This window comes from Corvus brachyrhynchos, unplaced genomic scaffold, assembly GCF_000691975.1.
Source record: "Corvus brachyrhynchos isolate BGI_N302 unplaced genomic scaffold, ASM69197v1 scaffold32, whole genome shotgun sequence".
Classification (NCBI taxonomy): domain Eukaryota; kingdom Metazoa; phylum Chordata; class Aves; order Passeriformes; family Corvidae; genus Corvus; species Corvus brachyrhynchos.
Window position 1 is genome coordinate 1,205,895 of NW_008237919.1, and position 11,059 is coordinate 1,216,953.

Sequence of the window (11,059 nt, forward strand, 5' to 3'; positions counted from 1 at the left end):
TCATTCCCACATCATAACCTCTGCTGTGCCAGCAAAAGTAGTTGTGGGGCTCTGAAGTAAATCAGAAGGGGAACTGATCCATTTCTGGTGGGTGATTTTTCATTGTGTCCAAGTCCCCAACTTTGGTCACCATGCAGCTGTACAAACAGTGGTGCCAGCACAGGGAAGGGGAGAAGAGAGAGAATGAGTTGTGGACTGCAGGAACCAAGACTAAGTAGGCTAAAGCAGCCCTGCCAATGCATGTGTATCCACAGCCTCCACAGCTCTCTGATCACACCCCTGTTCTGAATGTTTTCCTTTTGAAATTTTCCTTTTGCCTGTTTACCTACTGAGACAGATCAGTCACTTGGCACCTGTGTTTGCTTCCTGTTTTTCTGCTTCTATTTTTTCTCATGGTCAGTGGCTGAGCTGTACCGTCACTCTGGCAGCAATAAAAAATTGTCATTGGAATTCCTCCAAAAAAGAGCCAGTTGATGCTCTCAGTTTGGCATATATTGGGGGTTTGTTGTTGTTGGTTTTACCATCTTTTCTCTTTCAGACAGTTGGTGCTTAAGATAGCTGTTGCATGGGGAATGAACACTGTCCCCATTGTAAGATTCCAGCATGGGGATGAAATCAACATGTCTTCCATGTAAATGGGTTCATTATGCCATCAGATCATTTTCATTATTTCCTTTGGCTTTAAAAGAGACTAATTGTCCATACAGTCATAGTCAGCCTGTATGAGGATTCAAATTAATTTATGACTTATTGCAGTGAAGCTCTTGAAAACATATGCAGGACTCTCAGAGCAGTAGTCAATGAGATTTAAACACGTGCTTAAAAGAAAGCCTCCACTTAATTCCTTTATAAACAGGTCATTATTGAAAAACACTAGTACCTGCTGTATATTCAGCACTAGTTCATAAAAATTTTAAGTTTCAGATCCACTCCTTGCTGGGTTAAAAACTGGCTGGACTGCTGGGACCAGAGAGTGGTGGTGAATGGTGATGCATCCGGTTGGTGGCCAGTCACTAGTGGCATCCCTCAGGGATCAATGTTGTGACCAGTCCTGTTTAATATCTTTAGTGATGATTGAGTCTACCATGAGCGAAATTGGAGATGACACCAAGCTGGGTGCAAGTGTTGATCTGTTGGAGGGTAGGAGGGCTCTGCAGAGGGACCTGGACAGGCTGGATAGATGGGCCAAATCCAACGATATGAGGTTTAACAAGATCAGCTGCTGGGTCCTACACTTTGGCCACAATAACCCTGTTCAGTGCTACAGGTTGGGCACAGAGTGGCTGGACAGTGGCCAGGCAGAAAAGGCCCTCGTGGTACTGACTGATGGCAGATTAAACATGAGCCAGTGTGTGCCCAGGTGGCCAAGAAGGCCAATGGCATCCTGGGTTGGATCAGAAATCTTTTGGCCAGCAGGACCAGGGAAGTGATTCTTTTTCTGCATTTGCCACTGGTGAGGCCGCACCTTGGGTGTTGTGTCCAGTTCTGGGTCCCCCAATTTAGGAAGGATGTTGAGATGCTGGAAGGTGTCCAGAGAGGGGTAACAAGGCTGGTGAAGGGTCTGGAACACAAGTCCTGTGCGGAGCAGCTGAGGGAGCTGGGGTTGTGTATCCTGGAGAAGAGGAGGCTCAGGGGAGACCTTATTGCTCTCTACAACCACCTGAAAGGAGCCTGTAGCCAGGTGAGGGTCGGCCTCTTCTCCCAGGCAAACAGAGACAGGACAAGAGGACACAGTCTTAAGCTGTGCCAGGAGAAGTTTAGGTGGGACATCAAGAAAAAATTCTTCACAGAGTGATTGGACATTGGAATGGGCTGCCCAGGAACGTGGTGGAGTCACAGTCCCTGGAGGTGTTTTAAAAAAGACTGGATGCGGCACTCAGTGCTGTGGTGTAGTTGATAAAGTGGTGTTAGGTCAGAGGTTAGACTTGATGATCTCAAAGTTCTTTTCCAACCTAGTAAATTCTGTGATCATTTTCATAGAAAATGTGATATCAAAACTTGACTCAAAATGTAGTAAACTATTGTAGGTTTTGAGGAAAAAACTCCCCGAGAAACATAGTCTATTTTTAAAGTGGGGGAATAAAAAGCTCAACAAACTCTTTAACCAGGCAAAGTTTAAAAAAACCCACTCTTTAAAAAAAGTTCTTTAAGATTACATAATTCCTCTAAATTAGTGTTTACTATTCCAAAAATACTTTAGAGCTATGTACACATCTTAAAAGTATTCAGTGTACAAGCTAATAGTCTGCTAATGTTTAAATAGCAAATGTTTCTATGTACAACAGTCTTCAAGTTTGACTCTGCATGAAACAGAAAAGTTAAAAGCTTATGAGAAAAGCCAGCCAGTGGAGAAGATAAGTACTAACTTGAAAAAAGAAGAAATAAAATACATCTATTATACGGATATAAAACAGCCCAAACTCAAATTCAACCTGTAGGATACTTATTATAAAAAAGGGCCAGCTTTAAAGATACATCTCCACTGTTTTTAATACAGAGAAGTAAAAGATTATTTTCTTTAAAAAAATACTATGTTATACTTGTAATTCTATACAACTTCACAGTATTAAGTAAAATTTTTAAAACTTAAACCATGCCATTTTTATTAATGGTCTATTTTAAAGCCACCAAATGTTTTTATGTCAATTACTAAAACAAGGTTTAACGCTGTCAAAAAGCATTACTGCTAAAAACAGTCATCTTCTCAGTGTTTTCATCTGCAAAGCATTACAGTTTATAAAACAATTTTAACTTGGAATACGTAAGTCTCTGTACGAAGGCTTCCATATGTTAAAAATTTTATTTGTGTGTTTGATTTTAAATTGCTTTGAAAAAACAGACAGTTGAGGTTTATAGAAAGGAATCTTTCTTTTAGGAAATAAATGTCTCAAAAGTACAGGGCACCAGCAGTAAAAACATTCTTACCACAAATCAGAAACACATTGAGAAGGGTTTGTCGAGTACACCTTCTGAAACCAGAATTTGTTTCTATTTGCCGGAAAATTGAAAAATCTGTCATATCTTGGCATGGTTGTTTGGCCCCATCCCAGGCTGTTCATGCAGTAGTGGCATTATTGTGCAATAAGGCTTTCAGGACTTATAAAGCCTTCAAGTTCCGCTTCCATTTAATTTCTAAAATGCAATGTATTTGCCAATGGTCTGCATAGAACCCGCCGACACTGTTGTTTTATGAAGTGAAAGGCAAAAGTGTGTATTCCATGATATTTTATTTTTAATAAAATATGAGCTATTTTTAAGAAACAAAGACAATTAATCAGTGTCTCAGCTTCTGCATGGCACCTAGCCAGAAGCCACCAAGCAGACACTTGAAGTTTAGAGATTGTTTTTGCAAGGCTAATTTAAGGTGAACTAAGATGGATTCAAGATTTATAAGCACTACAAAGTCTTGACTGGAGCAAAGTTCAACTAAGTAATCCACAGCTTACTCTGCAGATGAAGTGCTGCAGCTGAAACTTCCCTGTGATTTAGTCTACACTCAATGAAAATTTTCAAAACAGGCAGAAGGAGTGAGTTTCACTGTTTCACTTCAAAGGTCTCCTAATAACTGAGAGGATTAAACTCTTTTAACCAGTTAAGAAGGTTGGATGGTTTTGAGTGAGTAGCTTTACATCCATCAATAATTCTAAGTTGAAAGTTTAAAGATATCATAAGCATGTATGTCCTTTAACTCCTTCAGGGCTGCAGTGCAACAATGCACCTGTTTTGCAGCCACATCCAAACTGCTAAATACATGACAGCTGTTTTTAAGTTGCTCTACTGAAGTTATTGGTAAGAAGATTAATTAAATTGCTTTATTGAAAAATTTAGTAAAATTAAGAACTTTTACACTACTTCTAAGAGACTTCCTTCTTTCCCTGCAAAATAAATATATAACGTCTGCTTAAAACCATTCTAATGTGAGCTGTGTAGACTTTGATGTTAGTACCCTTTACCTCTAGCATGCTAATGCCATACGTATATTTTATCAAATTAGAAATAAGTTTCAAATGCTCAGTTCCACTGACAAAGGTACTGCTGAAGTAAAAAAGCTGAGGATTGTCAAACTGAAATGAAAAAGGTACATGCAGGAAATGGCTATAAATTTCTTCTTTTTACAGGGGAAGACGGGAAATTATACATGATAATAGTAAAAGAACTATCCTTTATCATATCAAGTGGTTCTTCTTAAGTTCTTTTTGCTCACGTTTACCATTATTAGTGCAGTCAGAGAGCCTGGTTAATAACGAATTACTTCTGCATTATGTGATTGTACCTCAAATCTTCTGCAGAGAAGTCAGGATAACATATGTGCTGTGAATTCTGAAAGAATGGGTGACAACTTATTGTGAGTTTTACACAGCCTATATTAGCATTAGTCTGCAGAACTAGACTAAAATAATTTTTGAAAAACTCTCAAAAGACAGAGAGGGAATGAAGAAGTGAAGAGAAGGCCCTATAGGATTGCATGCACTGGATCCAAAATCCCATTAGTATTATTATTAACAATAAAAACAACCATCACATATGTAGTGCCTAGGAGTCATAATACTTTTTGAATAAAATATCATAGACAATTGGGAAAGGTAATTACAATTTTGATTGATAGAAGGACCACCCATATCTTCTATCTACCCAGCAAGGTATAATAGAAATGGACTTAATTTCTCAAATTGAACGTTGGCGTGGGAAATGAGTCAAAACTGTTATTATGGATTTTAGAAAAGACTGAAAACAGGAAACATTTTCTCTTGGAATGTCTTCGACACAACCACATCCCACTTCATCAGCATCACCAGCTTTCTTTATAACCTTGTATATGTGAAATATAGAAAAATACATCTAAAAAATGGGAACTATGCTTTAAAAAATCAAAATACTGATTACATCAGAATCTGATGTAATATCTCATCAGCTCTTCCTTCCTAGCCATCAAAAAAAAATGGAAGTATGTTGATTTTTTGTTTGCTTTGTACATATAAGCTGTCAAAGCACTGACAATCTTATTGATGTGTGTTAGTAAAAAGCTAATAGATATTTGACTCAGAACTATGATCACATATTCATATAAAACTTAGGAAGAGCATAATGTCAATAGCAATTCCTCTTTGTATTCTTTAAGCACTCAAAGTTACCCTTTAGCTTCTATACAAATTACATATGGGGAAGTTGAAAACAACTTTTCATGTTCCTAATCAAAAAAAGTGATTTTGCCCTGTGACATGGCTCCAGAAACATGATCAGAGCTGCATGTTTGTAAGAGTTTTGATAGCAATTGCATTAAACGTGTTTCCAAGTATTTAAAATAACTTTTTGCAATTATATTTAGTGAAGTCATGTTCTGTTTTATTTGTTTCCTTGCTTACTCTATGAATCTTGCATTTTTAACTACTGTGTGTCCTTAAGTGTTCTATGGTGCCTTTGTGGATTTTTACCCTTAGTTTTTCATTGCTCTCAAGTTTTCCATAGTTTACTGAAACACTGTTGAAATAAATATGTTAAAGACTGAGAGACACAATAGCCTGCAGCCTAAGTATTATGGGTAGACAGTAGCCCTGGCTGATTTCCATTGAGCTGATAGAATTCAGTGAGATTAGGGAGATTTTTGCCTGGTCTGATGCTTTGCAGAAGTGTCAGTTTATCATCTTGAAGTGTACCTGGTGTGCATTGAAGCTTAGAGTATGTTCCTTGGGTCTGCATTTTGGGGAATACATTTCACACTGGAGAAGTTACTCATATTTTAAATATTTTGGTAATTAGATGCGTCTCATTCCAGAACCTTTAAAGAGAATTTGAGATTTCATTTTCCTTAATGATGTGCATAAAAATAAACTGAGCTGTTAGGTGGGTAAATGGGATCTACAGGGGAAAAAAACAAAAAAGAGAAACTCAGCTGGGTGAACAAATCTGGAAATGGTGACTTAATAAACATACCTTAATGCATCATAAGTGCTACTGGATGTGTTTGTTTAATTTCATTATTATTTTCCACACGGCTATTTATGTGGTTTTCAGTTTAACTGGGACAAAACCAGTACTTCATTGAGAAATCAGCTTCAAAGGCTGATTGTTGGTCAGTGCTGGAATATCTCTTCTGCATAAGAGGCACAAAGTGATGTGGCTCCTCAAGGGTGCACTTCAATCACTCAGAGAGGGGAGCTTTAGGCTGGGTGAATGGGAGTCCCTGTGAGCAACACTCAGGCATTTTGCCCATCAGAAGAGTGGATAATGTGTTTTTTTGTCTGAGATTTCTTAGGCATTCTAAAATGTTACTTTTTTATCAGTAGGTTGTTCCGCCTGCTCGGTAGTGCAGCTGCTTCATTAACCAATGCCTGACCATGCCACACAACTGCTGGGGGTTTTGTATTATTAACACAGTCCTGCTCGGTGATAAGCAAGACAGCCAGTGGGAATTGTCAGTGCTGGGCACTTCCTGAGACGTGCTCAGCACCTTCCAGTACTGACCCCTAAATAATGGTCTGGAATTAAAGCAGCATATTAAATTTCACAGTCTTTTTCATAATCAGGTAGGGGGAAAGGTCGTGATATATCCTACAATGCCTTCACCCTAGCAAAGCTCCATCTATATGTATGAAAAACAAAATATAGTTTAAGAAATGTACTTTAAAAATTGATCTAAGGACTGCAAAAGCACTGAAATGGCTTTAATATGGATTTTTTTGCAAAAGTGGTTCTAGAAAACACAGCTAAGAATATAATGTATACAATAATTTATGTTAATCTGGAATGAGGAAGTTTATTATCTTTTTAGTGCAAGTGAAACAGACAATCTTAATTTTTGGGAGATGAATATTTTAATCATTTCACAAGGAATTGAGATAGCACTGTGGTATTTATTCAATGATAATTTCAATGCTTTAAGTAATGTTCTATCCATTAGAAATATTTTTTTTCATATTTAGAATTAACAAGTAGGAAAATAATCAACTACAGGCATACAGTATGCACATTTTCCTAGCATTAATGTTATATTTGAAATTTATTCTGACAAAACAGTAGAAGGATTATTTTTTTTTAGGATATTAAAATATTTTTTTTCAGAAAATTTCTGAAAATTTCTGAAAATCTGCAGTCTCTGTGAAGGTAAAACTCTCAGTGAAGCCAATAAGTGTGTTCTAAAGAAAGATGTTACCAGGGTCTTGACTATACCTATATAATTTTTTCCCCTTAAACTACCTCAGACCTTCTAGGAGATGGATAGTGCTCTGCTATACTGATTAGTTCTGGAGCAAATTGCTCTTGCATATGATACAGTTGCTGACTGGGATCAAATATGGACTGAGGCATGGAGGAATTTGGCCCAGTGTATGTCAGGACAGTACAGTCCTGATCAGCCTCTCATGTACTCATTTCATGTTGCTGTCTGAACTGCTGGAGTATTTTGAGCTCTTAAGTTCTTGTTCAAATTTAATATCACATATTAGTCCTACTGAAATGGATGGTGAATGAGAAAATGTATCAATTTACCACTTTTAAAAACCAGATCTCAAGTGCTTTTATAATGTTCATCAACTTTTTTCATGGTGAGCCATAAAAAAAGAAGAAAATCTTTAATAAGGGGCTTTTTGCACACAAAATAGAACTGTTGAGAACTATACAATATATTTGGAAACCTTAGAAATGTTATAAATGTTTTTCTGTCTAGCTTTTATCTCTTTCAACTCTCTCAAGCACTGTGGCTGCATTACATCTGATGAGACTGGAGGGTTTACTGATGCTTGGGACAGATGAGTATTTCATACCTGTCCATCTCTGCAAATAATCTACAAAAATTTAAGCCAGAAAGAAAATCAGCTGCTGCCATTCAGCAAGAAGTCTATTACGAATCCCTAGGTGGCATGGAAAGCATTTAGACTCATTTCATTCACATGTCAGGTAAAGACTTTCATTTAGAAGTGAGATGAATGCTGAATAATGGACCTTTTGAATAATGTAATTAAGAATTCATTAAAGCAGCCCTTAAAATAAAATCTCAAGAATTCAATGCATGTATATTCCCCCCTCTAATGTACTAGAGGATCAAATGAATGAATGGAACATAACATAATACTGATGTTTACAAAATTTTCTCAAATTAGATGAACTCTCAATATGATACAATATACAATTTTTAATGCCTTCTGAGTAAGAACAATTAGGATTCTTGAAAGAGATTGGTGTCCTTGTTAGGAGGAAAATTAATGTATCCAGCCTGGTGCTAATCTCTCAAAGTCTGCCTTTTGCAATACATGTTTACTTGAAAAATCTTGGTACCACTAAGCTCTATGGAAACTCTCACACCAACAGTTTTGTTTCCTTCAACATGTGTGCAACTGCTATGAGCAAGCAAGAAAGAAAATTCTGATATGTATTTGTGCACTACCTTTCTGATTTTCAGCAAAGCAGATCTCTCCTGTGAAATGTCCTCCAAGATGTTCTCCACATCCCACCCAATCACTGAGAAGATTTTGTCTTAATTGCACACCAAACAGGAAAATGCAGCATGTGCTCACAAGCTGGTATTCAAAAAGACACTGATTTATACGCCCATCATCCTTCTAGGGTGGGACATTACTGAGAAAAAAAAGGTAGTCTGTATGTTCTGGGAGTGTATTTCCAGTTCTTGAAAGTGGGAAATCAGGGATGAGAATTTCAGAGGGCAGGACCATCCTTACCAAAATCAGACTCTCTCCTGCATCACCCTCTGTCCATGAGTAGGACAACATGCAACATTAGCAACATCAGGATTTTGAAGGGAAGACTTGGATTTTTTTTTTTTTCATGTTCAATTTGAAGATGAACTTGGATTATTAGAGGGTAAAGACTTGGTCAAATTTGCACACATGGATATGTGCAGAGGGATAGGGATGGTGTCATGGGCCTTGACCTCTGGCATTCAAGAACAGGAGCGTCAAGGAAGGGATACATTTTTAAGGATTTAATGATGACAGAAGCATACAATATGCATAAGGGGCTAGAATCAGGGTGGAAGTTAAATGTCTGACTAAGAATCTAAGCAAACAAGGCACTTATGTCACTGTTGAATGGCTTAGACTTCATTCCTAAGTTTTAAACATCCAGGGCTAGTTAAGATGAATCTCATTTAGATTTGTCTTCAAACAAGAGAAAAAAGGGTGATGTGTTTCTGCCTGTCCCTGATAAGTGGCCTGCACAATGATGAATGGATTGAAGAAGTTTTTATGTTGACAGAACAGTAGTACCTCAAGATAAAATGTGGAATAACTGCCTTGACTACATTTAGAATTATTAGTACAAACGTTCCTCCCAGTACTCAAACCACTTTCTGTTTTTTCAAAAAAAACATAGTTTCTAGAAAGCAGGACTAGATAGGGCCAGAAGGACTGCTCATTGTTAGGGATACTTTGCAAAACATTAGAAGTCCTTAACAATTCAGAGAATATTGACCTGCATTAAGGCCTGACAAATGTTTCCACCTTTTCTCAGGCCCAGTTTTGGAAATTTATTTCTACTGTACCACAATTAGAATATAATCAATTCTACAGGCTTCAGATGATGGAGGTGGTGACATCTTTACTCCTTTTTCTCTTTGCAGTAATGTATTCAGAAATGTGGAAGGCAAGTCCATCCTGTTACCTGTACTTGTAGTGATGTTGAGTGAAAAACCTGCCACTTGAGCAACCTCTGACTGTATTGTCCATCAAGTTTGTCAGACTTGAGAAGTCCCCATGTAGACAATACACAGATCACATAGGCAGTACTAATGGAAAAAGAGAATGGAACAGACCTCAATAGCCCACTGCCAGATGCTTATTTTTAAAGAACAAACCTTGGCAAAGAGAGATTTTATCACACTTGTTCCTGGAAAAAATTGATAGATTCAAAATACACAAATCTTTTCCTAGGCTTTCGGAAAAAGTAAAACCAACAAATAAAACTGAAAAGCAAAACCATCATAAGCTGGCATTATTACAGACTGCTTTTATCCTTTGTATCAATGTGCAGCTTCCTAAATGTTTAAATGTTTTCAAAAGACTTGTTCAGTTGTTTACAGGGAAGATGGTTTTCACTCTCACAGGATGCAGATCAGTGGAAGTTCTAAGCTGATGTACTCATGTGTGAAATTTCCTGAACCTTACTTTCCTCCATACCTTTAAGTTTCTGGCGTGTATCCCTTGACTGTGTTTAGCACTGAGACCCAAACTATAACATAACCAATTTCACCCAGTTTGCAAGAGACTAGGAGTTCTCACGGAAGTGATGATTATACCTCAGAGGATATGTGGAAATTTCCAGCAGTCACTTTTAAATAACTTCAACTTGGTAGCTTTCAGTTATGAACCCATATTCAGTTTTTCTGCCTGCCAGAAATTTTTCTGAACTTCTCTTTGCCCCTGCTGCTTTCTGGGCCGAGCACACTAGCACACTGCAATGCTAAGATCACTACTCTTCATAAAGCATCTTATGAAGTTGTTCTGAGAGAAGATACTACAGAAGCAGAAAGTGTTCCCATTGTGACATCACTTTTGGTGGGCAGAACAATTTACTGAGAAATTTAACAGGAGGAGCAGAAGTGTCAGAAGGAAGGTAGACAGCTGTCAACAATACAACCATTTCCAAATTGCTTTTGTAAGCAAGACAAAGCAGGTAATTTCTCTAAATCATTCATCTCACAGAGAAGTCTCTGTCATTGCTTCGTAAGAAGGTTATTACACTGCTACGTGGGAACCTACGGAGCCTTCAGCTCAGACCACATGGGCCTAATGGATGATTCTGCCCTGAAGGGGAGAGTCCATCGTTTCATTAGGAACTTAGAAAAAACGCTGTATTTGATGACAGTCCCCCAATGTCCCTTGTAGTTAATCAATTGCCATATGCGCCAATCAGGCTAGGTAGAGCTACAGGCAACTCTTTTTATTTGTGCCTGAGAGACTGGGAATAGCCTATGCAGCTGGGAAGCCAAGCAGACCAAAGGATCTTCCAGAAGCCAGCAGTCAAGGAGGAAATTTATTGAGGGAGGAACCCCAGAGCAAGAAATTAAAAAAAAATAAAATAAGGTAGTGATATGTTTTACATTACAGAA

At 37.7% G+C, this 11,059-nt stretch overlaps 1 long non-coding RNA gene across 1 annotated transcript; it reads left to right on the forward strand.

Moving 5' to 3' along the window:
* Positions 1-1,375: 1,375 nt before the first annotated feature.
* LOC108446474 lies at positions 1,376-10,725 on the forward strand. The gene is made up of 3 exons (XR_001861651.1): positions 1,376-1,489; positions 6,436-6,437; positions 10,714-10,725. It is a non-coding gene; the product is annotated as an uncharacterized LOC108446474 (long non-coding RNA).
* The last annotated feature ends 334 nt before the right edge of the window (positions 10,726-11,059 follow it).